Source organism: Lonchura striata, chromosome 2 (genome assembly GCF_046129695.1).
Source record: "Lonchura striata isolate bLonStr1 chromosome 2, bLonStr1.mat, whole genome shotgun sequence".
Classification (NCBI taxonomy): Eukaryota; Metazoa; Chordata; class Aves; order Passeriformes; family Estrildidae; genus Lonchura; species Lonchura striata.
Genome location: NC_134604.1, coordinates 61,821,847 through 61,849,442, shown reverse-complemented (window position 1 = coordinate 61,849,442; position 27,596 = coordinate 61,821,847). Strand labels below are relative to the sequence as shown.

General features: G+C 40.3%; 2 long non-coding RNA genes across 3 annotated transcripts in view; one reads left to right on the top strand and one right to left on the bottom strand.

Annotated features, from left to right (window-relative positions):
• The first annotated feature begins 7,210 nt into the window (after window positions 1-7,210).
• Window positions 7,211-21,501, top strand: LOC110469566 (uncharacterized). The gene is made up of 3 exons (XR_002465268.2): window positions 7,211-7,275; window positions 13,889-14,018; window positions 21,430-21,501. It is a non-coding gene; the product is annotated as an uncharacterized LOC110469566 (long non-coding RNA).
• LOC144245908 (uncharacterized) overlaps window positions 8,351-27,596 on the bottom strand; it is a 247,416-nt gene continuing 228,170 nt past the window's right edge. Inside the window, exon 5 of one of the 2 annotated variants that reach the window (XR_013339479.1) lies at window positions 8,351-8,404. This is a non-coding gene — a long non-coding RNA (uncharacterized LOC144245908). Of the gene's footprint in view, window positions 8,405-10,867; window positions 10,954-27,596 lie in introns of those variants that run through there. The other variant, XR_013339478.1, reaches the window with a different exon arrangement.

The following is a 27,596-nucleotide window of genomic DNA, read 5'->3' as shown; positions in this document are numbered from 1 at the left end:
AATGTCCAAGTATCTGACCCTAACAATTCTGCAAATATCTAACAAAATTCTTTGCACAATTCTATATTCCATTCAGTAGGAAGCATTCCTTGTTTGATTAACTTAAGATCAAGCACTGTTATATCTGGGACTCTTATGCTAGTCTGTACTGTGGATTTTTCATTATAAGTAGTAGATAATTTTAAGAATCTATATTCTAAGAAAAAGAAAAGAGTTATCTCTCTCCCTCTTTCCTGTAACTTTTTCAGAGAGCACAATTACATCCCTAACTATACAATTACTTGCAGCAAATCATCACCAAGAGAGTTGTTTCTTTAGGATGTTCCTTTTAGAACAAAAAAGAATGCAAGAAACTCCATGTAAGACAAGTCTACACCTTTTGATCAATCAGCTTTGAAAAAGAAAACCTCCCAACACTCAATTTACCCTTTTCTCACTACACCTGCTGAGGTCCCAAGATTAAAGTGATTAAAATGAAGATGCCTTGTCTTTTTTTTTTTTTTTTTTCACTCAGAGATGGCTCAATTTCAAGTGCTCATGGTATATTATTGGGTTTTCAGTGGAATTGATCACCTACACAATTATACCTGAGGACAAACACAATGATTTTGTGAGTAGATGAATAAATCCTCTCTGAAGCTGAATGCAGCTGTTGGTGATGATTCTCAGCCTCTGGATTTGCCTTGCTGTGCAGGACACATCTCCTGGATTTGCCTTTAGCTGACATCCTGTCGTGATGGCCAGGTACTTTCCACTTCTGAAAAGATGTCTCCACTCTAGCAGGAAAGCCATGGTGGTTTTACATGGAGGTTTTACGGAAGTTTTTTTAAACAGAGGTGCTTTGGGCAAAGCCACATAGGTATGAGTTCCCACTGTGATCCCAGGCAGGCACAAACTCTTCTAACTCCAGTGAATTATTGTATCTGCATGCATGTATGCTGTCAACCAAGAGATTTTAGAAAGTGACACTTCAGTTGCATACATAAATACTAATTAATATTTTTCTACATCTGTGCTTTGTATCTGGTTTTATGCTAGTAGATGGTCATGTTTTGCTGCCAGTCATTTTACCTGGGCACCATTCAGCAGCTCAAATAACCCTTGTTCTGCCACCTTTGGCCATTTGAGACCTCCGTTCATTTTCTACTTCTCACACAACCACCTCACCCCTTCCCTTCCACAACTGCCCTTCACCAGTTTGTTATAAGGAACTCTCCAGGTGCTTTTATAGGTACCTAACCTTATCTACTTTGGAATATCCCTGGTGTCAGTGGGTACATGTGCATCCTCCCTGGGGGGATGAGGTGAATATCTTACTTACCAATCTGAAAAGTCAGAAGTTCAGAGAAAGTAGAGAAAACCAGAAGCAAGAAGGAATAGGGGCTAACTTGCTGGCTAGGTGCACCATACACACATATGGTATCTTTACAAAATAAAATAATGAGAGAAAATGCATTGCTTGATTTTCTCTTCTCTTTTCTTATGGCTATCCCTATTGAGAACAAACATTTATATATATATATGTATATATATATATATGTAAAATTCTTCAGGAGGAAGCTTCCTACGCAAATTCACAATACTGCAATGGCTGGAGAAAGACACTGAGCTTCAGAGCTCAACTGCTTTGCTAGCAAGTGACCCTCTTTGTTAGCTGGTTTAATAAGACTGACAAACAAGAAGATTTTATGCAACTTCCCTTCTGATAAATGCATGGGAAAATTGTCAGTGGTTGATGTGTTGTGGAAAATGTATTCATCTTCTTCATAAGCCTTGAGACGGTAGTTTTTTTTTCACACACCATTTTCAAGAACAGATTTGATTAAGTTATCCAAAAATATCAAATCACTACATTAGTTTCTTTTCCATTAACTTTACTGAAGTCTCTTTACTAAGAAATAAACACAAATCATCAAATTGCTTTTTGAAAGGCATGAATGACAGGGGCCAAATGAATGACGTTGGACTGCAAAAATAAATGGTAAGTATGAATAGATGCAATTTATCACAGACATTGTAACCAGACTACTTGGATAGGCCCTCTTCAACTTTCATTCTGAAGAGTTTTATTCTAACCAGTGACAGTAATTTTTCTACATTTAATGTATGTTTTTTCTTTTTTTGTCCCTCCATTTTCCTCCTGAGAACAGAACAGCAGAAAGCACATTTATTTTCTATTTCAAGTTTTTTCATGTTCCTGCTGGTGGAAATCTGTTAAAAGTGAACTGAAAGTTTCTGTAAAAGTTCAGGTTCACCATTTGCTTAGTGTAGATGTCTTTGTAGGATTCCTGGCTCCATTATACAAGGTTTATATAAAATAATTTTATTAGTGTACAGCCCACTCACCCCCCAATGAACAGCTCATAAAGCTGTGTGGCTTTTGGGCACCTTGTGCACATACTACTTTAGTTGCAATTTTATTCCTCTAAATAAGAGCATTTGTCTCCTCTTCTTATGAATAATTTCTGGATGATTAAGAGTATCTCATGGTATATAGGGCAAGGGAGGCAGGAACAGCCTTTTTGGGCAGAGACACTCTCTCTCTGCTCAACAGAAATAATAACAAAGTACTCTTGTAAAGTGATTGGGGAAGCCCCAGATATCAAATAATGTTTTAATGTGAGGATCCCCACAGGGATATTACCTCTTTTTGATGTCAGTGATAGGATGGACGTGTGCAGGCAGCATCCTCTTCCTCTGAAGGCCTTTGAGGACACCTGTCTCTGATACACTCCTCCTCTGTGCTCTAGGCAGGGAACTCTGGCATCTGTTTTGGGGGGATAGTTCAAGCACCTACAACTCAGATGTGAAATGGTTCATCCACTGCTTTTGTATTTCTGTATTTTATAGCCAAGGGCAGTGGGAATGAAGGTGCTGAGTCATATTCCAGCAATTTGAACCCTGCTTCTACCTGGCAGGCTGTCTTGTTATTTAGAAGCAGGTCAGATCCTCCTGGAAGCATTTATATGGCACCAGTCATTACGCAATTCTGCAACTGAAGGCTCACAGAAGGCACTGTGATATTTCAAATATTGTGGGGGATTTCAGCTCATGTAAAATATAAAATATACAACTATTTAAACAAACTGATAGTCTCTCAATTAAATATGTGACCAATCTTTGTAAACCCTGTATTCTACAACTCTGTACTTTGATTTGATTTCTGTGCGTCATGAAGGATTTCAGCCTTCACTTCTAATAAAAGTTGTTTGTTATTATTTGAAATTACATAAGAAAATATTAAGCTCTTGATAAAGAATTAGGAAAGAAAATAAACCATTTTCCTGTTTTCCTAGTTTGAATAGATATTTAATTAAAATGACACGCCTTGGGCAAAACCTAATTAATACATCATCTGTCTGTAACTAAAATTAATGTAAGACTTATGACTGCTGAGCTGCAGGAGGGACTGAAAATTTCTTTTCTGTCTTCTTACTAATTTTTCATCTGTCCATCCATCATTATTTTCTCATTGGAAGAGAGAAGCTTTTTTGCTGATAATTCATTTTTAATATGTACTGATAGATGGTTCCCTGCTAGCTCCACCAACTTTTCTGTTTTCATCATTTCCATGATGACTTTTAGCCTCAGCAAATGCTATGGTAAAGCTTTGCCGTGGAGGCAGCAAGGACCCAGCTCAGGCAATGCTTCCTCAGACTAACAGTTTTCCTTGCTGAATGCACATCCGTGGGTGTGCTGCTTCCGTGTGGGACGTGCTGCCTCCTGTCCTCTGCTTTCTGCTGGATTTTGCCTCCTTGGATTAGGGAGTTAACACAGGAATGTAGGGCACAAAGCTGCTGTGAACTGCAGGGTCTCTTGGTGATTCCATGGACATTTCTAAGAGAGCTTTTGTGCTCTCTTCCCAGGATGGGCTTGTTATGAGCTCAGAGGGCAGAGAGAAGTGTTTATCCATCTGGCAAACACAGTGGCTCTCTTGTTGTGAGGCAAGTGAAAATGGTCATCTTTCCCCAACAGGCACCAGCCCTTGTTCCTTCTCTCTGTTGCACTGGAAGCAGTAGCACCTGGGTAGTGATGAAGGTGACAGAAGGTCACACCACTCTGTGTGAGGTGATGCAGTAACTATTAACACAAACACACAGTGGTGTTGTGGATGGACCCTTTTTCCTGGGAATAGACCTACTCTAGAGTTCCTCTTCCTTGCAAACCTTGTTGGGAGCCACAATTTTGAGAGCTTCACCACCAATATGCCTGTCTCTGTCTTCTCCATCCTCTTCCTATTCCTCCTAACTCCTGTCCATTTTTACCATTGGCATGACCATCCTTTCTGCCTTGCTTCTCTTATTTATCTGTGGCATGGTCTTGTCTGTTTACAATGGTGAGAGCACTTTCCAGTCTCAGCTCTTTTGGTGTGATCTACCTGCTGCCAGGAACTGCCAGGATGCCTGTTATGTATCAAAACCCACTAATTGAAATGAGAAATGTTGTTTTCCACAGCACTGCTGCACTGTTGCTCAGATGCTTTGTTTCACTTTCAACTTGTTAAAGTGGTCTGTTAGTTCCTCAGGCTGAAGATCTTTATCATCTGATTTAGTTTTATAGGTCACAGAGAAACAGGGGCTGATGGTATTGACACAAGTCCAAGGCCTGCCATAATGATGGTATTCCCACAGAGTGGCCAAGGGTTGGGATGAATACTAGAGCTGGATTCATTGTGTGGTAGTACTCTGTATGGATCCTGCATAGATGCATGCCTGTAATGCCATGGCAGGAAGTCTGTGAGTGTGATGATCTGAGTAGGAAGATGAGAAAAATGGTACATGAATGAGAAAAAGATGTAGAAGCTGACTCATCCTGCACTATGGAGGGCTCATGCTTGAGAGTGAATGGCAGTGAGTGGATAGGACAATGGCCTCTGCTGCTGTCCATGAGGAGGGCTGCTGGTTTCAACATAATCGCAGGAATGTGGGAAAAAATCCTAAGAGTCTTGTCCCATCCCCTGGACCTCATGGGATGACAGAAAAACTGAATTTCTCTGGATTTCTTTTGATACTCTACATGTAGATGACTCATTTTTTTGTGTATGAAAAGAACTGTTGTGGAGATCAGCTCTGGAATTTCTGCACATTAGGGACAATGGCTGCACAGAAAAATTTCTCACCTCTCATCCTGCTACTCTACCTGTCACTCCTAGTCCTTGTCCATGGAAGGCTTTATGAAAGGGGACTGTGTATTCTCTAGTGCACATCTCCACAAACTGCTCCAAAAACCACTGTTAAGGAAGAGGTGCACCAAACCAGGCTGAGACCCTCGGCTTTCACAGCAAAAGGAAAAAGGAGGGGAGGAGAGAGGTGTGTGTCTGAGAACACGAGAAACTGGGGAGGCATATGGTGACAGAAACAAAGGAGTGTCAGGATGGAGGGGAAGAGGGTGAGAGAAAGAAGAATAACTTAGAATAAAAAACAAAATAAGAAATTGGGAATTGAAGAAATAAACATAAACATGCAATTGTAGCTTTTCTCACATTTCTATTTCATGCTGACAGCAATTCTTGGTGGGGAATTTGTTAGATCATTTGCAGACAGTAACTCCTAAACTGTTGCAGGAGTTCTTATGAAAGCTTGCTCTATTTTGCTCCTCTAAGGACTGCCAACTAACCCAAACAGACAATGCCAGAGGTGGGGTGCTGTAACAGCAGTGGCCCTCTGTTTATGATACTATTTCATAGACAACCTAATCTTACATTTTTATGGCGAAGGACTGCAGTTCACTTCAGTGGAGGTCTGAATTGCCCCCCAAAGAACCTCATGCCTTTCCATTAGCCTCCTAATTGAGAAGACTTAGGCTTGCTGGAATGAATTTGCACCTTGCACTGTCACTAAAATAAGGAAAATAAGATTGAAGTTGGTAAATCCTGTGACTTAGGACATAGGGTGTTTTGCAACATGGAATCCAGTTCAACTGCAACATTTGATGTTGGAATGAAGCATCAGGTTGGGTGTTTCAGGAAGTTTTATTCACTGGATACTGTGAAGTATCATTTCATTCTCCTCCAGAAAGTCATGTAATTTGCCATTAAATTTAGCTTTGCTGCCCTGTAACTCTGACTGTGGCAACTGGCTCACTTTGTGCCATGTGTGACTTTGGAAAGTTTATTATTAATTTCCTATTTCCTTCCTGGCTCCCACAACAGTCAAAGCTGGGCACTTTTGTGCTCTGGCTTCCATGGCATGCCAAATTTTTTGGGTGAAATTTTATATATGTGTAACATTTCTTAGTTCCTGGATCCCAGAATGGGTGTGAAACATTCAGCATATGGAGAAACAGAATTATTAACACAGCAAAAGTGAGAGAGCGCCTTGTTACTCTTTGAAGCTTGTGGGATTAGGCAATGGGTGAAGGAAATACTGATCAGCCCCAGGGTTGGGTTTTTGGTGTCCAGAAGGCTACAGACATGAGGATCGGGTTGCAGGCCTGACAATTGTCTTTGCTGTTGTTCTCATCCTTCCAGGATCACAGATGTGCTATCCTAACTAAGAGTCACTTCACAGCCATGGTGACACATAGATCTGGCCTCAGGAAGTGCTAAAGCAGAGCCTAACTCCTTCTTCCTGCAGGTGTGACCAGGCAGCAAACTAGAAATGGTCTGAGAGAGCCAGCGGCGGTGAGATGGAGAAGAGATGGTAAGACAACGTGTGACTTGTGAGTGGGAGTATGTGGAAAGCTGGAGCAAGGAGAAGAAGAAAATTGTGCCTTCAGCATCTCATGGAGGAGGGGATTTTCCTAGACCTGTATGCAGACAGACCAGGTAGGAATTTGGCTTTTTGCAAAAGGAGATGTATGGCAACTGTACTGCAGGACTAAGCTCCTTGTGGGTATGGCTTTGTGAGGCTGCCTTCAGCACAGCCCTCAGCTTTATTTATCAGCCTTTGGCAGGAGAAGCAGGACATGGGTGATAATTGCCAAAGATAATATTCAAGTTGCTTTTATCAGCATTCATAACTGTAATTCCAATACAGCAACAAGTCTCCTCTCTCCCTGTCCTACCCCACAGCATGAACACATATTTCTCAGTTTGCAGCAGCTTGAGCTCTGCTCCTATATAGAGCTGTCGATGAACAGCAGGGCCAGGAAGAGCAGAACATTTAGCTGGGGAAACATTAATCTACTTAATGACAAGTAAAGACCTGAGTTGGCTGGCCAGCTCTATATAAGGGTCAGGCAGCTGCATGTAACCAATATTCTGTCTCCTCCATAATCCAAGTCAGGGATGAGAAGTTTCAGAGAAAAGACATCCCACCTGTCTTGGGATATGAGGTGAGAATTTACTATCTAGATAAATTAGATAATTGGTGTAGACTGAACTCGTACTTTCTAGATGCATAAATATGTGGGGACATGGTTTAGTGGTGGACTTAGCAGTATTAGGTTAACTTGATGTTCATAAAGGTCTTTTCCAACACAAATTATGCTATGATTTTATGAATCCTGCTGGCTGCAGTGCGGTGGAAATCTTTCCAATGTCTTTGTCATTCAAAGTGCTGCCTGATCACCAGGGACTGGAATAAGTGGTTAGATTCAAATGCATAATCTTGAATTCCCCAGTGAAATGGAATAAAGGTGAGTTTGTCTAAGTTTTGATGATCTTGTTCCCTGTTTCCCAGCCTTGACAGTGTTGCAGAGACAGCCAGAGATAGGACTGAATTCTGCAAAATCACCTGGTTCCCAGCCCCAGAAATCGAGGTGGTCACCAAGCTGTGGCCTTTGGTGCTATCAGAGAAACAAGCACTTGGATAACAGCTTGTTGTTACACATCCACACAAAAAGGAAGCTTTCAAGACCCTTTTGGAATGTGAGTCATCCAGTGCCTTTTCTGTTCAGGCTGTCATCAGTCACAGTTTAATGGAGTACCACAGGTTTTGCTGTGAAGAGGAATGGGCACCAGTGCTTCTTTGTGCTTATAGATGTGCAAAGATGGGGCCTTCCTTCCCCTCCCATTGACTTCCAGCTTTTCTGGAAAATCTGTGATCTGAAAGTAAAAATGGTCATTTGTAAAGGCATGAGACAAACACAACTGAAGGCAGTTCAAGCAGTTTTTAAGGTATTTAATTTATATTCCACCCCCACACATTCATAACCAGTGCAAGCTTTTCAGAGGGAAAAGTATTTTCTGGCACCAGTGCCCTGAGACACTAGGAAAAAAAGCCAATTATCCCAAACAGACAGTTCCAGAGGTGAGGTGCTGTAACAGCAGAGGCCCTCTGTTTATGATACTATTTCACAGACAAACTAACCTTATTTGTTTATGGCAACCATACCACTGGTCAGGCAGGCTTCAGCTTTTTCCTAACCCTGGGTCTGAGCTAGATTCTGGGCGTGGAAATGGTGATGGCTGGTAACTGGTTATTTTGGAAGTATTTCTGCTACACCATTCTAGACTATTATTCTGGAGGAAAAAAAAATCACAGTGTGATTTGACCTGCAGACAGATACTTAGCAGCATTATTATGTTCTGTACCCACACACAGCCATCCCTCCATGTTATGAGAGACATCATGTTCAAGGCTGAGCCACAACAGAGTGGGCTGTATTTCTATGGGCTGAAATGTCAGGTTAAGGATCGTATTCTACTTTTACACTGTTGAGAAGAAGAAGAAAAGTGATACAAAGCCTCCTTAATTTCAAACATAAGCTTGGCAATTACTGCTGCACAAATATTTATTCTAGGATTGCCCACCTCTGGGGGTGGTGGTTTCACACCTTTCCAGAGAAACTTGCACTGACATAAAATCTGGCTAAAAGTCACACATCTGGGTACCTACCTGGCATTTCTCTCATCACCTGCACTGTGTCATCCTGAGAATATTTCCCATATGGGGAGCTGTGTATGGATGGAAACAGTGATGTGGCTGTACACAGTAATCAAGCATGGGGCTTGTTCTCCATGGTTATTTGCAGCCTGATGTTGGTTTTCATCATTGATATTTTAGTTTTTTCAAATGAAAAACACCTTTTGATGATGACTCTTTGTTCCTCAGATCGTGTCTGTGTTCCTGCAGAACTCTCAATAGGGAAGTACTTTCCTGGCTAAGTGTAGTGAATGTCAATAATTACTTTCTTTCAACTTACCACAGTTCTCAGGATTAAGATTAATAAAACACTGACTCCCAGCAAAGAAGCTTAAATAAAGGATGGGTACTTCAAGTTCAGCCTGCTATATTGATTGGATAGCTCCATTTATTTCTCCCTGCTCACTGAAACAGTTTGAAGCTGTTGCATAGCATAGGGAACTAATGACAGCTGTATTTGAGACGAAGTGGTTTTGACTCCAGTGCTACTGAGAATAAATTTGACGTATCGTTATCTAGACATCACAGAAGTGACTAAAATCTAGAATGCAAGCTCTAAAGTAATACAGACAGACAGCTGCTGAACATGGAGCAAAGTAGGAGAGCTGAATCTCTAATGCAGCACATTAGACTATAGTTCAGTCTTGCCCCGTGCCACCACAGGCTAAAGCAAGGCAGCTGGAAGCAGGAGGAAAGTACAAGTGAGAGGACTGCTAAAATCATTAGAAGCGAGAAACAAGTGCTTCTAGCCAGGTAGACAAAGCAGAGTTTTTGACTGGATGAAAGAAATGCATTCTGCAAAGCTATTAAGAGCTTGTAGGGAGCAAATGAGAAGGACAGGACAGCAAAGATGACTCAGCAATATGCAGTGTTAGAAATAGCACAAGGATCTATCTGACCTCCCCTGAAGTGACACTTTTTTATTGGCACAAGCAGATTTTACATAGTTGTTTGTCCTACTGTATAATGAGCAGTAACTGCAAATGTATTTTTACAACCTTAGCCGTTTCTGTCTCAGGGCTTGGGAAGAAACTGAAGTTGCTGCTCTGCTTCTCTGGCCTTTTTTGACCTTCACACTTTTATTTAAAGCATTTGTCTACTTTGCAAATTTCAGTGGCATTCATATTCAGAAGACATCAAGTGCACAAATTGCAAGATTTTTATTACATGTTTTCTATTATCTCATGCCATCAACTCACAGATGAAACAGCCTAGGTGAAAATAGGTAGGTTTAAGGCATGACATTACTCAGAGTAACTCTTAAAATGTCCCTTGCTCTGTGGTGTAGTTTAAATCGACTCTTAAAAACCTGGCATGAATATATCTGTTGACATTTCTGTGAAAGACCATTCTGTGCATTGGGACCTAAATAGCATTTTATTTTAAGTTTACTCCCCCAGTAAATAGCATAAATTGCTCTGCCCTGCCAAGGGTTTATCTTTGACCACTTCATTTTATAAACAATCCTAATCCCATCCCATCTGTTTTGCCTTCTCCCAAGCTTTTCAGATGTACCAGAACTGTGGGTTATTTCCTGGGGACTTGAAGGGGAAAGCAGAAACACCATGGCATTGTATACACCATACTGAAACCATGTAGAATAGTCCACAAGCTTCCTCCAGGAGGAATAGAGGAGTGAAGGAATTTAATACCGGATACCCAGTACATTTTGTTGTCACCTGAAGTTTATAAGTATTTTTATGGTGTGAACAGTTGAATTTGTCTATAAACCTGTAAATATTTGTAATATGTATATGAAAAGTTTTTACTATGGAAAAGGTTCCTATTGTTTGTTTGATTGTTTGTTTGTTTGTTTTTTTCAAAGGGTCTATATTTTTACAGGAGAGGATAATTTGGTTTTGAGTAAATAGAACATAATGTGTTATACTTTGAAACCTCTCACAGCCCTTTGGCCTCTCCAAGGGTACAAGAGCTCCCTGTCTTTGGACAACCTTTGCATCCTAGCACTGTGGAAGTAGAGAGCCTGTGGGTGCTGCTGGAGCTGACACCCTGAAGAAGGAGGAAAAGGTTTTGGTTCTGCTGTCAGGATTCCTGCCTGGCTGGCAGCTAAGCACCATGCTGCTGCTCACTCACACCTCCCCCAGTGGGCTGGGGGAGAGAACCAGAGGAGTCAAAGCCTGGAAACCTGTGGGTTGAAATAAAGACAGTTTAACAGGTGAAGCAAAATCCACAAGAGCAAGCAAAGCAAAACAGAGAATTTGTTCACCACTTCCCATGGGCAGGCAGGTGTTCTGCCATTTCTAGGAAAGCAGAGCTCCATCATGTGTAACAGTGACTTGGGAAAATAACATGCCTTCAATCCAAACATCCTCCCCTTTCTCCTTCTTACCCCGGCTTTAAATTCTGATTATGATGACATCCCTTTGTCCAGATGGGGTCAGCTGTTCCAGCTGTGTCTCCTCCCAGCTCCTTGTGAACCTGCAGCCCTCTCACTGTTGGGGTGGGGTGAGAGGCCCAAAGGGCCCTGACCCTGTGCCAGCACTGCTCAGCTGTGAGCAGTAACAAACACATTCCTGTGCTATCAGCTCCCTGATGGTCACAAATCCAAAACACAACCCCATACCAGTTATTAGTAAGAAAATTAACTCTATCCCAGCCAAAAGCAGCACACACTGAAGTAATTTATACTGATACAGATCAGTCTGTATCAAGGGACTTAATCTGTTTTTGTATCACAAAATAATTGTGAACCTCCTAATCAGGAGAAATTCTGAACTGTCAGGGTAGGAGCAAGTGTGAAGGCTGCATCTCATGCAGAGGTTGTTTGGTGACACAAATAGTGATGGTTGCTGTCAATCCTGCTCTCCTTTCTTCCTTGTACCTACAGCAGGAACGTAATTTAGTGCCTTGCTTCCCATCTACTATTTTTGAAGAGTTACATGATAAGAAAAGCAGAAGAATTGTATTTGAAACATTTTGCTTTTTAAATCCTGGGTTCCTCTGCCATCATTTACAGCCAAGAGCATAACTGAGGCAGGGAGGGGAGAGGCTTCTGATGAACTTTCCTTTTCTCACATTGGGGGTTTCCAACACAACAGCACTTTTCATTTCAGATTTCAAGTGTGGGATTGAAAGAATGCTGGCACGTCAGAAAAGAAACAGTATGCACAAAAGATTTCAAAAACTGCCAGTCCACTGTTTCAAGGGTCCATGGAATTTTCCAAGTTGAGAAAGAGCTCAGTGCAGGAACCATCAGGTGAATGCTCTTTCTAACATGTACAGTCCATCAGCTCTCCCCCTTCCAGCTCCTGCTGGTGCTTTTGCAGCTGAATGACAGATGATGTCTGTCAGCAGGGGGACACACGAGCTGTGTCACATTTCTCACAGGGCTGCCTGCATACATTACAAAACACCTCTCTCTTTGCCTTAGGAGAGCTGTGCCAAAGCATTGCACTGTCTAAAGATTTAGAGTAGGGGTAAATGTGGACAGACAGGGAAGACAAAGATGAGGGAACAGTATTAGTTTAACAGAAAAGCCTGGGCCTGTGAATGGAGTGTAAAGCACCAGCTGGCAGGATGATTCTTTCTACCATAAACCATGCAGCCCAGCCAAGAGTTATTAAAAAGGCCAGAGACTGGACATGAGGGAGACATATCATCTTGTTTCCCGTCTCATTATATGCTGTGACATCTGTATTGTTATTTTATTGTGAACAATTTAAGAGGAAAGTGCTTTGCTTCATCAGAAACTTTATGTTTGAGCTTGGTCTCTATTTTTCATGAAGATCAAAAAGCATAAAAGGAAAGCACCAGGATGAAATGTAATTGTGCTATAACAAAAAGAATTTAAACCAGAGGATAACTGGGTTGGAAAAGATTTCATAACAGTCCCACTTTGGACATTGCATATTATCTTTCTTGACGCAGATTTAGCACAAATACTTGCAAGTTGCTGCAGCTGCTCAATGCTGTCTTCTTCCCATCTCTCCTTAAAGCAGACCTGCTTAGAATGAGCACCTTTCTTCATGTAGTTGAACCAACAAAAAATTATATCTGAAATACAGTGCTGTCATTGGCTTCAGCAAGACTAGGACTAGCCCAAAACTGTGACATGGCCAGTCCATAGGCAGGATGAAGGTTTCCTCCCCAGCTCTGTACAATGTCCCTCTGTTCATCCAACCTTACTGCATGACTGAGCAAGTACTTGTTCTAGTTTGGCTTTAAGTGCTGTTGAACTGTTTTCTTGTGCTCCAAAAGACGTGCTTTGCTATAATGATTGAACCAGAAATGAACCTTCACCTAATTATCCTGTTACAATTTGCTTTCTCCTATACTCTTGTGGATGGAGAGCTGGACATGAGTCAGCAATGTGCCCTTTCTTCTTCCTGGCTTGCATCAAAGGCAGTATGGCCAGCAGGCTGAGGGAGATTCTGCCCCTCTGCTCTGGTGAGACTCCACCTGGAGTGCTGCATCCAGCTCTGCCTCATGCTCAGCCAGGGACTGGAGTAAATCTGGCCCAAGGGCCCTTCTCAGGAACTGGTTGGGCTTCAGTCAGCAGGTGGTGAGCAATTGCATTGTGCATCACTTGTTTTGCATACTGTATTTATTTTTTAATTATTTTCATTATTTACCCTTCCTTCTCTGTACTATTAAACTGTCTTTTTCTCAACCCATGAATTTTACTTTTTTTTCTTCCCAACTCTTGCCACATCCCACTGAGGTGGAGAGTGACTGAGTGTCTGTGTGGTGTTCAGCTGTCTGGTGGGTTAAACCATGTCACTTTCTCAAGCTTCTAATGTCAGAGTTCTAACAAACAGGACTGCAGAATACTTCAGGTTGGGAGCGACTTGGAGAGGAATCAAGTCCATTTTCCTGCCTAAAAGGAGGGGTAGCTTCAAAGCTAGATTAGAAAAAAATTCCAGTTACATTAAAAATGACACATTGCAGGTTTGAGTTAGCCAGCAGTGAATGTAATTCTTAGTGGATGTTGTTTTCATAAATTTTCAAGGGGAAAAAGGAGGAGAAAGCACTTTAGAAAGCATTAGTTGTAATAGCCTCTTTTTTCATTTGAATTTATTGTCCCATGCCTGGAAAAACACCTGACTTAGCCTTACCTACAGGACTGGAGGCAGCCTGGACTTGAATGGTGGGAAGATCAGAATAAATGAGATAAACAGCCTGAAAGAAGCTGTGGGTGACTTATTTCTTTGTCAGCAGAAGGAAATCAATGGAAAAGAACCTGCAGGACAGGTAAGTATAAAGAAGTCTATCTCAATGTAATGACAATTTCTGTCATATGTGAGTAGAGCTGCTTCCTCCTCTCTCCTAAAAAAGTGTTCAGCAGAAGTCTTAAACAGTCTTATGGAACAACAGTAATAATACAGCCATTTTTATTCTTTATGTGCAGATAGGATATCTCTTATAAAATCCTTGATAGTTTTCTGCTATGACAGGCTCTTTCTTCAAAGATTGTTTCAGGATAAGCACCATCTTTAAGGAGAAACCTGTTTCACCCAGCCCTATTAGCAGATAAAGTGCTAGAATGATGTGTAGTTTTATAAATGGGATATAATTTGATATAGAAAGCAGTCAAGTAGGATTACAAGCACTCTGGGGTAGTCAATTAGACTGACTTTGACCAACTGATCTGTATGTGGAGGAAGCTGAGGTTTCTTTTACTGCAGTATAGGCCACAATGTGGAGAGTTACAAGTTCTAGGGACTTTGAGCTCAGATCACAGCTGATGCGAGCAGAGAAATTCTAATTAGTTGCTGCAAAAATTGCAGCTTGCAGAAAAGCACACAAAAAAATGTAATCTGGAAAAGCAGAAACCATATTTCCAGGCTTTTAACTTTGAACTTCATTGATCTTTTTAATGCTCTGAATGTTTAATGAATTTACTACTTCTTAAAATTCAGAAAAATCTTAATCTTCCTTATTACTTCTAGCTACAATAAAATGTAGTGTCTCTTCATCCCATTGAAAAGGATACATTTCTTCTTCTATTTCTGTATTTTATACACATAATTAACTTCGAAAAGTATATCTTCTTTTTAAAAGGTATTTTAAAATCACACTTAGAGAAACATTCATTAGCATTTTCTATGCCTTTTAGCGTATGAGCTCTGTTTCTTAAATGCACATCCAGCAGGCACTTCCATGCTCCTTGTCCAAGTAAACTCGTTGCCAGCCATTGGAGATCAGTTTGTGATTCACAGTTCACTGGTTCCCTGCCACAGCCAAGATAATCTATCACTTTGGTGGCAGCAGTGGAGAACACAGCTGTGGCAAGAGTTTAGGTGTGGGTTGAATTTCAGGTATCTTCCTGAGCAGTACCCAATCCAGCTCCTGGTTTGGTACGTGGCTGAATCAATCCTTCAGCATATGAGTTCAAGCACTTTCCTGAGCTGAAGTCTCCAGCAGGCTCAATGTGAAGCTAAGAGAGATCCTTTTAAACCCTTTAATATATATACATATTTTTGGTAATCTCCGTGTATTCATAGTTAGCATATGCCATTGTATTTACATTATTATGGGCTGTGTTTCCAAAATAGAGTTTGGAGATGCACACGTCTCCCGATGGGAGCACACCTGAACATCAAAACTACAACTGTGGCTGATTCATCAGTGTAGATCTAAATACCAGCTCATTCCTGGAATTTTCAGTTTACCTAATTATTTTCTAGGAAAGAAAAGGATTCTTTTTTCTTTTCTTTTCTTTTTTTTTTTTTTTATTGCAATAATTGGGATAGTTAAATGATACAGCAAGCAACTGCTATGGGTTTATTATACCTTCTAAAGAAGAAATGCAGTACTTTTATATGCTTCAGGAATACAATTAAAGCACAAAATTTTCTAAGCTCTTGATTTTCTTGAGTTTAATTATGGCTGAAACCTGATTATATGAGCGCAAAAAGGCACAGAAGAACAAAAGATATTAAAGGAAGAAGCAAATGGAGTGGCACATGAGTTGTAAATGCACTTGCCTTTCACTTTGCTGACAAGCATTGGAGATACATTTTAGCAAGAATCTGGTCATTTTCTGTACAATTTGTATAAGTTCACAGCTGCTGCTCCACTTTGGGTAACGGAGTGGTTTTACATGGGTGAATAGTTTAAATGTCTTCTTGGATGACTCTCTCACTTCACTGAAACAAGGGGTATGATTACACACTTTATAACTAGCTACTAGCAAGTGAAAATTGCAGTAAACATTTGAATATTTTAAGTGATGTTGTCAAGAATTTGGCTAATTCCAGGTCCAATTTCTACACTTAGTACCTAGGAGACTGTAACTTTATCCAAGGTAAACAAGAAAGCTGACAGGGGTGCTGACTGTTATTTTTGGTTTGCTCTTTGGTTGCAGTTCCAGAGAGAATATTTCCAGGTGAAAATATTTCCAAAGTAGGTCATTTCTCCAGCTATAGCTATACTAACAGCATTCACTGCACTATAACATGCCAAACACCACTCAAAATTATCATTATATGTTGTGACTGCAGTTTAAATTCCCAGGATGCATCCACTGAAGGATATTTCCCAATACATTTTTTTTTCTCTATGAAATTTAAAACACAGCTAAAGCCAAGGGCTTATCTTTCTTGGTTTTTTTATTGTGAATGTTGTTCATGCTCCGTGGTGGGTCTATGTGTGGCAACTGCTAATCAAATCCTATTGTGTATCAAAATGATGTCAACTGCATCTGAAATTTGCACACCTCAAGGGCTTTATGTTTCTTTGTCTTAAATGTCTAATTACTTTAATAAGGAAAGTGTTCAGGGGAGTGCTAATGCATTAAAGCAATTTTCTATCTCTATAATTTTCCCAGCCTGCCTTTTGACAATGTATGTTGTTTCAAGTGCCTTACAAGATAAACAACATTCCATAGTAAAATACTGCTGGGTATTAGAGAGGGCTTTTGATCTGGGAATGCAAGATCTGTGAAGTGCCATATTTTCAATAAAGGGCCTCCCTGTCTATGTCAGCTATTTATTGATTAATTATAATTACACTACTGTAGGTAGTGTCTGCATGCTTTATGGATTTCTTTTGTCCCAGCTAAACCATTCTTGATTCTCTAATTGTAAATATGAGTTTTAATTGCTTCCCATTATTTCTTGGTTGAAAGGGCTGATATCAATGGTGGGGAATGACAGATGTATTTTAATTACACCACGACTCTTTCTATCTGCTATTTCATTTTGTTAAAAAACAAGCAGGACTTTGCATGTTCACACCTTGGTGCAGGCAGTGTTGCTAAGCTACTGCTGTGCTGGCTGGCCCAGGTGGGCAGCATCCTTCAGCTGTGAGGAGCAAGGGTACCTCAGTTGCCAGCACATGTGACCATCGCCTTCATGTACATAGTTCAGGTAACTCAACACCTGGGGCTCAGAATGACATAAAATGAAGAGAAATATAAGATGGAAAAGCCCAAAATTAGCTACTGCTGCTTTCAAAGCAATTGGCTCTGTGCATTTCCCTGTCTAATCTCCCCAAAGTGCTTAGAGCATGATAACCTTGCATGGTTAATGGACAGTCCCCCTGGCAGCACTGGGATAAGTGGAGCAAACTGCCAGGGACGGAAAATGCCTCTTCACCCCATCACCAAACCTTCCAAACACAAAATTCTCTGAAGATCTTGGATACCCCAAGTGTGACTTGATTTTATGCCCAAATCCAAACCCATGTTTCCTTCATGCCTAGATTGAAGAAGACTTTTGCTGATGGTGTCTGTGGACACTAAGGCTTCTTGGTTGACTCCTGAGCATTGTACAGACCTACTTTAGCTGAATACATAATTAAAGTACAAATATATAATATGCAATAAAATATATCATACACAATAAAATGCATAATAACAGTACTTCAGGGCTGGAAACCTTGCTTTGGTGACTGTTGGCCCACATGGGCACTGGCACAGGTTGCTCAGAGAAGCTGTGAATGGCCCATCTCTAGAAGTGTGTAAGGACAGGTTGGATGGATCTCTGACAACCTGGTCTAGTGAAGATGTCCCTGTCCACAGCAGGGAGGGGCTGGAACTAGATTGTCCTTAAGGTCCCTTCCAACTCAAATCATTCTTTGACTTTATGGTTTTTGGAGCAGTGTTACTACCAGTTAAAGGATGAGGTAAACTTGGAGTAGCATAATATGATCCTTATGAAACAGAAGCAGAAGGACTGCTACTACTTGGGATTATCACACAACCATCAAATTGTTTAAGTTGGAAAAGTCCAAGATCATAATGTCTAATCATTAACCCAACATTGGCAAGTCCACCACTAATTCAGGTCTGTAAGTGCCACATCTACACATCTTTTAAATACCTCCAGGAATGATGACTAAACCACTTCCCTGGTCAGCGTGTTCTAGTGCCTGACCACCCTTCCCTGAATAAATTTTCCCAGTATCCAATCTAAACATCTTCTGACCATTTCCTCTTGTCCCATTGCTTGTTACTTGAGAGACCATACCCCATCTGGCTCCACCCACTGCTACAATTTTCTGGAAGTTGTAGAGTGATAAGATCTCCCCTGAGGGAGACCTTTTCTCCAGGCTAAAGTCCCCCAGCTCCCTCACCTGACTTGTGCTCCAGACCCTTCCCCAGCTCCTTGCCCTTCTCTGAGTCCTTCTAGTGAGTAGCCCAGAATGGAACACAGGATTAAAGGTGTGCCCTCACCAGTGCTGAGTAAGAGGCACAATCCCTGTTCTGATCCTGCTGGCCACACTATTGCTGGTACATAGGATGCCACTGGCCTTCTTGGAATAGGTGCCTCTTCCTTTTTTTCATACTAAAGGGAATGAGGAAAGCTTGCTCTAAACATACAACTTCAGCTGATGGTTTGCACCAGGTCACTTAGTGCTGTTTAGGTTATATTTGGTTAATACTATTTAATCTACTCCTGGAAATTGTCTTGAAATGGGAGATTTAAACAGAGAAAAACATGTAACTTTGGTTCTCAGTGGATGCTTTGAATATTTGATAAACTGCCTAGATTTCTTTTCAACTCTTTAGACATGATCTTTCAGCTTCAGCAGTCATTTTGGAAAGGGATCTGAGGATAAAGCCCCAGGATCTGCCATGGTAACAACATCACTTTTTATCTGTTTCAAAGGATGGATTTGTCAGTGAGAGAAGACACTGTTGTGATTAAGCTGGTAAGCTTTGGCTTTCGACCTTGGAGTCTGTTTCAGTTCTGCTGGAGGCTTTGTTTGTAAAGAACAAGATCAAGATCAAGAACATCAACTTTTTGTGCTCTGGTCCTCTAGTCATACATGAGATACCCTTTAACTATTGGTTCTCATCTATCCAAATATTGTCTAGTTCTTGTGCCTCAGTGTATTTCATAGGGGTCTTCCCTCTTGGCAGGAACTTTTAAACATCCCTCAACAGAGCAACAATAAAACAGAAGCAAACCATGAACAGCCTGAAAAGGGAGGTTACAAAGTTGAAATGCACATTCTACCGAGGGCAGTGGACAAAAATATATAATCTATCATAAGACCCTTTCTATTTTTGTTTTCTGACTACCTCTGTCAGTCTGACATCCCTGTGGGTAATTGCTTACTCCTAAGAACCACCTGGTTGATAAAAAGAAATCAGTTAGCAAGATTGCCTGCATTTGCCTTTTGGAAGGGAGTTGCTGAACAGCTCCACATCTGAGCGCGCAGTTCAGATTAAGCATAAATCTGGCTATGTTAGGAAAAAGATAAAAATAGGTAAAATTCTTTACCTCAAAATTGCCCTTTCTCTCTGAGACTTCATGAACAAAACTTGTGGCAGTGTCTGCTTCAGGTAACTTTTTTCAGCCTTAAACCAGTCAGCTAGGGATGGCAGCACAGGGATGGCAACACAGGGGACACGTAGGGGCTCGGAGAAACCATGTGGGGACACTGGCTGCCACAAAGCACCCTGCTCCCATAGATTATGCTGCTGTTTGAACCTGGGCGGCCTAGTTTCAAAGTAAGGTGGCTGCTTTTGTAAGACTTTAATTTCATCCTTCATTTTTCATCACTAGAATGTCTCATTGATGGCTGCAAGGAGCTTTCTTGGCTTTGCTGGTGACCTCTTTATGTAAATCAAGTAGATGAAAACTTCAAACCACAACAAAAAATAGTGAAAATATTTCTGCTAACAAGAGATATTTTGAAGGCCAATTTCGTATCAATCCAGAATTATGCATTGAAGTAAAAAATGCATTACATGAAAGAGCTCATTTTACAGGTTTGGCAGAATAGGCTGACTGAACTCAGCCTCATCTGGCACCTTCCTAAATGTATCCATTGTGAAAAGAAGGACTTTTGGGTGGAGCATTAATATCTCCAAATTATTAATCTCTTATAAATTTCTTTAAGAAAGATGGTTGTAGGACTACTGAAAATTATATTTTCTGTCTTTTTTTTTTCTTAAAACCTGCAGCCAAAATACTTCTTCAAGTATGTTTTGCAGTGTCTTTAAAAGTCAGGCATCAGCTTGAATCATATAATAATTTAGGTTAGAAGAGTCCTTAAATTCATCTGCCATGGGCAGGGACATCTTCCACTAGAACAGATTGCTCAACCCCCATCCAATGTGGTCCAAGATGCATGCAAAGAGCTAATTCTGACTTTAAGTCAGACTTTATTCCAAATAGTTGTGAAAGTCTTCATGTGAGGAAGTACAGTGGGATACCATGCTGCAGCAATCCCTGGACAGAGCACTAAGTGAGTAAGTCTTGCATGTACTGGTCAGTCCTGGACCACTGCTTGTTTGGGTTTTTATATCTCTCTAAACACCTTTTCTACTTGGATGATTACCTGATTAACCAAATGTATCATTTTCCCCTCTCAGTTTGGAGGGGAATTTCCCTTTGAAAGATGAATTCTGGGCAAATTGCTGCTTTAGATCCAGCAGAGAAGACAATCTCACGTGTAGTAATTAGCTCTTCAAGTGAATTTCACAGTTAGTTCCATTAGGAAACTGTCTTTACTGTTCACTTCTCTTAACCTGCTTACATGACACACTTGTAAAGCTACAGGTTTAGATTATAGGATTTGTCTTAGTTTATGGCTGTGCTGCTTTTAATTATATTAATGGTAATGAAATCTTACGTTTCTTAGTTTTCATATACAACAACCATTTTCTTGCATCTGATATTCTCCCTTCATGTTTTTCTCCCCTGTTTGTATCTCATTTTTGGAGTTTATGTCAACATAAAGACATGCCATTGAAATCAGAGCCAGGACTCATTAGCTCTAGTAATTACCACCTTCCTCTGTCCTGGAAGGGTAAAGCATTGCTCCTTTTCCCACTGTCAGCCAAGCTTTTCATTAGTGCAGCCATCCACAGTAGTAACAAATCCTCTTGGAGCTGTGGGCTGCTCCTATGCCTACCTAGAGTGTAGGGGTGGTCTTCTCTCAGCCAGTGGATCTCCTACCTCTCCTCTCCCTGAATCACAGATATAACAGCCAGTGCAAGCTGCCAATGCACATTTGAAAATCTCCCTTGTTATGATCACTTATGACTTATTTCCACACCAAATTAGAAAAATATTTTCTCTCAAATACCACTCAGATTTCTGCTCTTTGTTTCTCTTTCTCCAGAGTTTTCACTAGTCTTTTCCCCATTTTAGCCCTCTAATTGCCTCCTTCTTTCTTCCTACTTTCTGGGTATCCTTCCTTGCAGTGAATCATTACACTTGCCCCATGTCTGCATCTCGCCTCTTGCAAGGATCAAAAATAAAATGAACAAGAAGGATGACAGTAGAGAAACTCCACATGCAATGCCCCAGAGAATACCTGTTTGTAGCACCAATGCCATTTGGAGTAAAGTAAGTGCTGGGGGAGGCAGATCTGGGGACCTTGTTGCTTGTCATGCTGTAGATTTACTGAAAATAATTTCAGGATTGTGATGTACTGTTATTTATCTATGTTTTGCTCATGCTATTAAATATTTCTTTTATTTTGATTGAAATTTATTTAACAACCTTCTGTTAAAATGAGTTTTTACTACTCAGTTATGACAAAGGAATAGCATTTGTCTTATTTGCTTGTTGCAATATGGCATAGCTAGGATTGTCTTAAGCATTAGCAATACATGGTTAATTCTTCCTTCTCTTCAAGACCACCAGGGACAGGAAGGTGGTTATTTTTGGGGAATGACAATATTCCTTTCTTTTTGGCTGCTGGGGTTAAACATTGGAGTTTGGTTTTGATTTCTGACTGTTGTGTATCATTGCTCTTCTCCCACCACTGCTAGCTTTTCTCCTGACAGACATTACAACTACCTGACAAGATCTGTTTCCTGAAACCTCAGTGACAATGCAAATGGGTCTGCAGTAATCTGCAGATGCCATGATGTTTCAAGACCCAATCTGAATTTCTTCACTGGCAGAAGAGTTTCTCTATATGGTTTGTCATTGTACTGGATCAAGGGTAAGGCCTTCAAGGGCTAATTGGCACTGCAAAACAACTTCTGATGTTTTCTGCTAGGAAAGTGACATTGGAAGATTTATACCATTAACTAGAAGATAAAATGGAAATAAATGACCTAGTTTTTAAGACAATTAGATTCAGTTTTGGCATTTACATATATTTCTGTCATACAAGCAAATGAATTTACATAAAAACAAAGTAATTTGTCAAAGATGATGGCCCCATTTCAGACTGGAGTCCAATAAAGAGAGACTGGTTATGGCAAAGCATCTATGTCATGTGCTTGGCTAGCCCTGCTCACCTGTATTCTTGGAGGGGAGAGGTCAGACCATGAAGGGAAACAAATATGATTGTTTCCATGGATGCCAATTGATCTGTGGTCTGGGTTTGTTTTCCCCCCACATATGCTGGTCTAGGTCTAGACCTTTACTACAGGATTTTCAGGGGCAGAATTTGATAATTTTTGTCCCCATCTGTTTTGTCCCCAAATAGGCATTTTGAACCTTAGAGTGGATGCTGCCTCTTAAACGAGCTAATCCTGGAGAGAAGGTGTGTGTTTGTACCTGGCCTCTTCCCTTTGCCTCCCTTCCTCAGGCCACTCTCTCCACCTAGTGGGATTCACTGTCTGTCAACTACTCCTACAAGCATTGGCTACTGCCACAGCTTTGTGACGTAAGAGTTTTAGAAGTTCGAATAATGTACAGGATGTCACAAGAAAAGCAAAATTGGAATCAGAAGTTTCATGGAGATCCTTGAATCCTGGAGGGGCACCTTTGTTTCATGTGCTGAAATAGTCATGGTGCTTTCAGATCTGGGAGCTTCAAAAAGTGTGGTGGAATAGTATGGAGCTTAGTCTGGAGCTAACCCATGCTGAAGTCTGTTACTGCAGGTGAAATTACCCTAGAGACACATCTGATCTGCCATTGCCCTCATCTACCCAATCATAAGCCTAACTTTAGGTCAATTAATAACTTTCCTCAGTCAGGTTGCTTCTTTGAAGCTAATAGAGCTATTCATATCTCCAGGTTAGGCATAGATATTCAATTATCTTGCTTAATTAGAGTCTGTGAGTCCTTATATTGGCCAAAATCTAGTGAAAAGATTTTATTAACAATGAAGTCAAAATTGCATATTTCCAGTCCCTTTTATTATCTCACCAGGGACCATTTGTATCGTTAATTAATGAAATTATTATCTCAAATCAGCTTTCACAGTGCTTGAGAATTTTACAAGTATTACAGTGTAAGCATAACAAAAGGAAGACACCAACTCTGTTAGTATAGTTAAACCTTCAGAATTTATAAATTAGATCATAGAGAATTTAATTTAACATTCTCTAAAGAGTTTCACAGGTCTTTTTCTGCAAGATATCTTCTCCCTTATCCATCTATTTTAGCACTGGGGTTTTGCACTTCTTTTCTAGCTAGTTCATTTTTATCCTTAAGGGCACACTGTATTTTAAATTTCTGAATCTTTCTTACACTTTCACTTCCAAAATTAGCAAAAACCTCTTTTGGAGAAATAGTTCTTTTTTTGAATTGTCAGAATGAGTAAAAAATACATCCCAGGGTTGTAAGTTATGTCTGCAGGTGTATAAACCCCTGAACTGGGGAAACAGAAACATTTTTAACATAGTGAAGGAGGGAAGAGACTATTAAAACTCCTGGTTTTCCTTCTCAGGCCTGTAAAAGTTATGTGCCTCTGCATATTCAGGGACAGATATTGTGATATGCAGCCCGTCTTGTCCAAAGCTGAAAATGGTACCTAATATTTGGTCTCAACAAGCTGGTATGGAGCATTCTGGTATTCATCACTTGTATCTGGAAGTCTCTGGGTTTCTGATCAAGTCCATTTCTCTGCCTGTGAAATTACAGATAGGTGAAACAAGCCCTACTCCCAACACTGCTTCCCTTAAAAGAATCTATTGTAGTTTAAAGTGCTTGACATACAGATTTCTGCAACTCTGAAGAGCATTTGTAGCATAGACGTACTCCACAAAAAAAAAAAACACAGAACAAGAAGAAATCCCTAGCTTCAACTGATTAGGAGTGAGACAAGAGTAGCACATCACATGTCATATTCTTGGTTACTTATAAGGCAAAAAAATCCCAGACATTACTGGCTGGCTGAATCTACACAGAACAGGATTAATTTTTGCTATACAGCTGAACTGACTGATGATGGAATGGCCAATATTTGATGCGTTGCTGTTTGGTGTTTGGTGTTGCTGTCAGCAGCACTGCAATAAAACAAAGCAATAAGGAACAGGGCCAGCACTCAGACAGCTGAGCAACATTTGTAAAGGTAATTCTACAGATTTACAGTTGCTGAGAGAACATGTGCTTTGATGTGCTAAATTAGCAAGTGAACCCAAAACCAAAGGTTTAAAACATTCAGCATTGCAAAATAGTGTTATTGTATTTAGCACATGGAAATGACCTTCTAAGGAATAACAAGAGCATAATTGGAACTGAACAGCCCTTTTACTGAGTAGAAAATATACCCGATGATGGCATTTTCCCCAGCCTTGCGTCAGACAGACAAATCCAATGATGGCAGATGACCTGTGTTATCCCAGGACAAGATGGAAGACCCCAGTGGCTGGCAGGCACAGCACTGTAGCTGGGGAAGGCTGGCATGTCTGCCCGTGTCCCTGGGCAAGAGCTCAGCAGTTTGTGTATGAGGACAGGACACTGCCTGTGGAACATGCTGGATATTTAGGTCTAGCCTGGAAGTGGTTTTTGTGAGCTGCAGACTTCCCCTGAAGGAGTCCTGGGCCTCTAGGCATAGCTGGAAGAGTGGAAAGAAGTTTGTGCATGGACACCAAAGTGAATTGTTAGCTTATGGCTGCCTTCTTGACTTGCCTAAAGGGTTTTTAATAGCCAGTTTTTATTGAAAGAGTTCAGCAAAATTACTGTTGATACTTTCTGATAAAATGGTTCTCATGACCCCCTGTTCAGCTAGGCATCAAGACATGTTGAAACCTAAATCATTTAGAAAGGCACCAGTACATTGATGAAGTCAGCAGCCATAAACATGGACTTAATGCTTAAATAACCAATTCCTGTGACATAGTGCTGCATGTTGTAAAATACCTACATGTGAGAAGTGCCCAGACATGGGTATGCAATGCCTCCTTAGACACCCTTGAGCACCCAAGAGACATGGGAAAAAAAACCTACAGAAGGCATCAGAAAACCTACAGAATGCATCCATCACCAGCCAGAGGCCCAGGGGTGTATGCTTGAAATACATGTGTGATTTCTCACCTCCTTGCACAATCACAATGGTGTAAACTTAAATGGATTGTAAAGTGGGTTGAAAGTGGATTGTAAAGTGAGAAGTATACTTATGAAAGTATGTTTTTGTTGCTAATTCTTAAAATACTTTTTAGATATATTTGTCAGTGTACATATCAAAAGGTTTCTAAGCAGCCATCTTATAACCCCCTAAAACCTTCCCCACCTTCCCTTGTGATGCTACAGTGCCATCTCATAAGCTACTAGGGCAATCTGTTACCATTTCCTAGCAATGTAACTCCATTTTGTAATAAAAGAAAATGTCTGCACCTGCCTATTCCACCAAGAAGCCTGTAAAAGATTTGGGAAATTCAAGAGAGGAACAGCATTATTACTTGCTTTGACAAAGACAGCTCTTACAGAGGGAAGAAAGGGTCTTGTATTTCTGAAGTATCTTATAAGGATTTTAAATTCTGCTTTATTTCAGGAGAGAAGTGGTAGAGGGAGATTGTCATGTTACTGGTGAAGAGAGGCATTCGCACAAGCAAATAAACCCTGAATGTCTTCAGTGACTGATTTTAATCAGAAGTGATTCAAACCAAGAAGGAGACACTGTGACAACATGAATGGCTGTTCATGCTTTCCTAGAGTTCAATATTTCTAGAATTTCAAGTGTTTCAAGCAGCTCCAGGTCAATTACATAAAAATAGACAATGCTTGCAAGATTGTGTAAGGTGCTCGTTATCAAAACAAGGGAAGAGGACAAAGACTCATCACTCAATTACAACAAAAGTCAGCTTTGAAAGGCTTTGCCCTTGTGCTGGAAACCCTGTGTGCTGGCTGCTTTCTTCAAGAATTGTAGAATGGTTTGGGTTGGAAAGGGTCTTTAAAGATCATCTAGTCCAGGAAAACCAAGATCATCTAGTCTAGAGAAGTGATGATTCCACCTTGGTCTTTGTTTGGTAGAGCCCCTGCTGTTGACAGCAGATGTGCTGTGATCAGCTTGGGCAAGCCCTTGACTGGGGAAGTCTGAACTTCTGAACCCAGTGCTGGTGATTCACCATCATTTGGCAGCCAGAACCATAATTTGAGTAGAAATAAAAAAAACCCAGTGCTCAGCAAAGGTTGTTTAAGCAGTAATTGGAATATCAAATAAATATGGTGAAATATTTTCTTGCTAAAATGCTACTTGCAGTAATTGCATATTTTGTCTTTAACAGTTAGTTGTGTTTGTTACCTGTCTGATTTTTTCTTCAGACATAAACTGTAGCAGGTTATTTAAAACTGCATTTATTATTTTTCCCATGCAGGTTGTATAAATGAGTGTCAATAGGAGCACTGTGGAAATGAATCAATTTGTAATTACAATAGCATTAAACATATTTTGCTAGTGTCTGAATGGAAAACATTTCATATGAAAAATTAATTCCACCCACTTTAAAGAGGAAATCAAAGCTGTGCTTTAGTCTCTGCTCTTTAAAAATAGCTGACAGGCAGCTTTTTATTTTCTTTTTTTTTTTAATACTTTCATTTTTCTATGGAAATGAAAGTTAATGTTATTTTTTTTAAATAGAACTATTTAAAGAAACAGGAATAAAGTCTGTGTTTGAAAAATTTAATAGCAAACTTCTTGAAAATTCAGCTTGAACTACAAAGCACTAGTAAATAAGTTTAGCTGGGGAACAGACCTGAGAAAAATTTCTGAAACAAACAAGGGCAAATGAAGTACCCATAGGTATTTTGTGCTGTTGGCCAAGCCTAGTCAACAAATCTGGACCTCATGTCATGCAAACATAGGATATTTTACTCCTATGTTTGTTAGAATCCCACCCCTGTGTAATTTTTTCAGAGCTCTTCTACTCATTGGTGGCTGACAGCCCTGTCCTCTTCAGAGGAAACAAAAGATGTTTGAAGATGGAATCTAGTTCAAAAAACAAAAGGAGATTAATTATACCGTTAAATTAAATAACTTTAGAAATTAGTTGTCCAAGGTGTGTGAAGATGGTGTCTGACTCAGCACAAATGAAGGAAAACTCTTTTTTCCCCCGAGATTCCCAATGAAAACAAAGATCTTTTGAGGGCCAAATCTAAAAGTTGGTTTTTGATGTCACTGACAAAATTGCAGGTAGAGAGTGACACAAGAGGCATGTCAGAAATGAGAAGCTACTGTTCAGCTGAG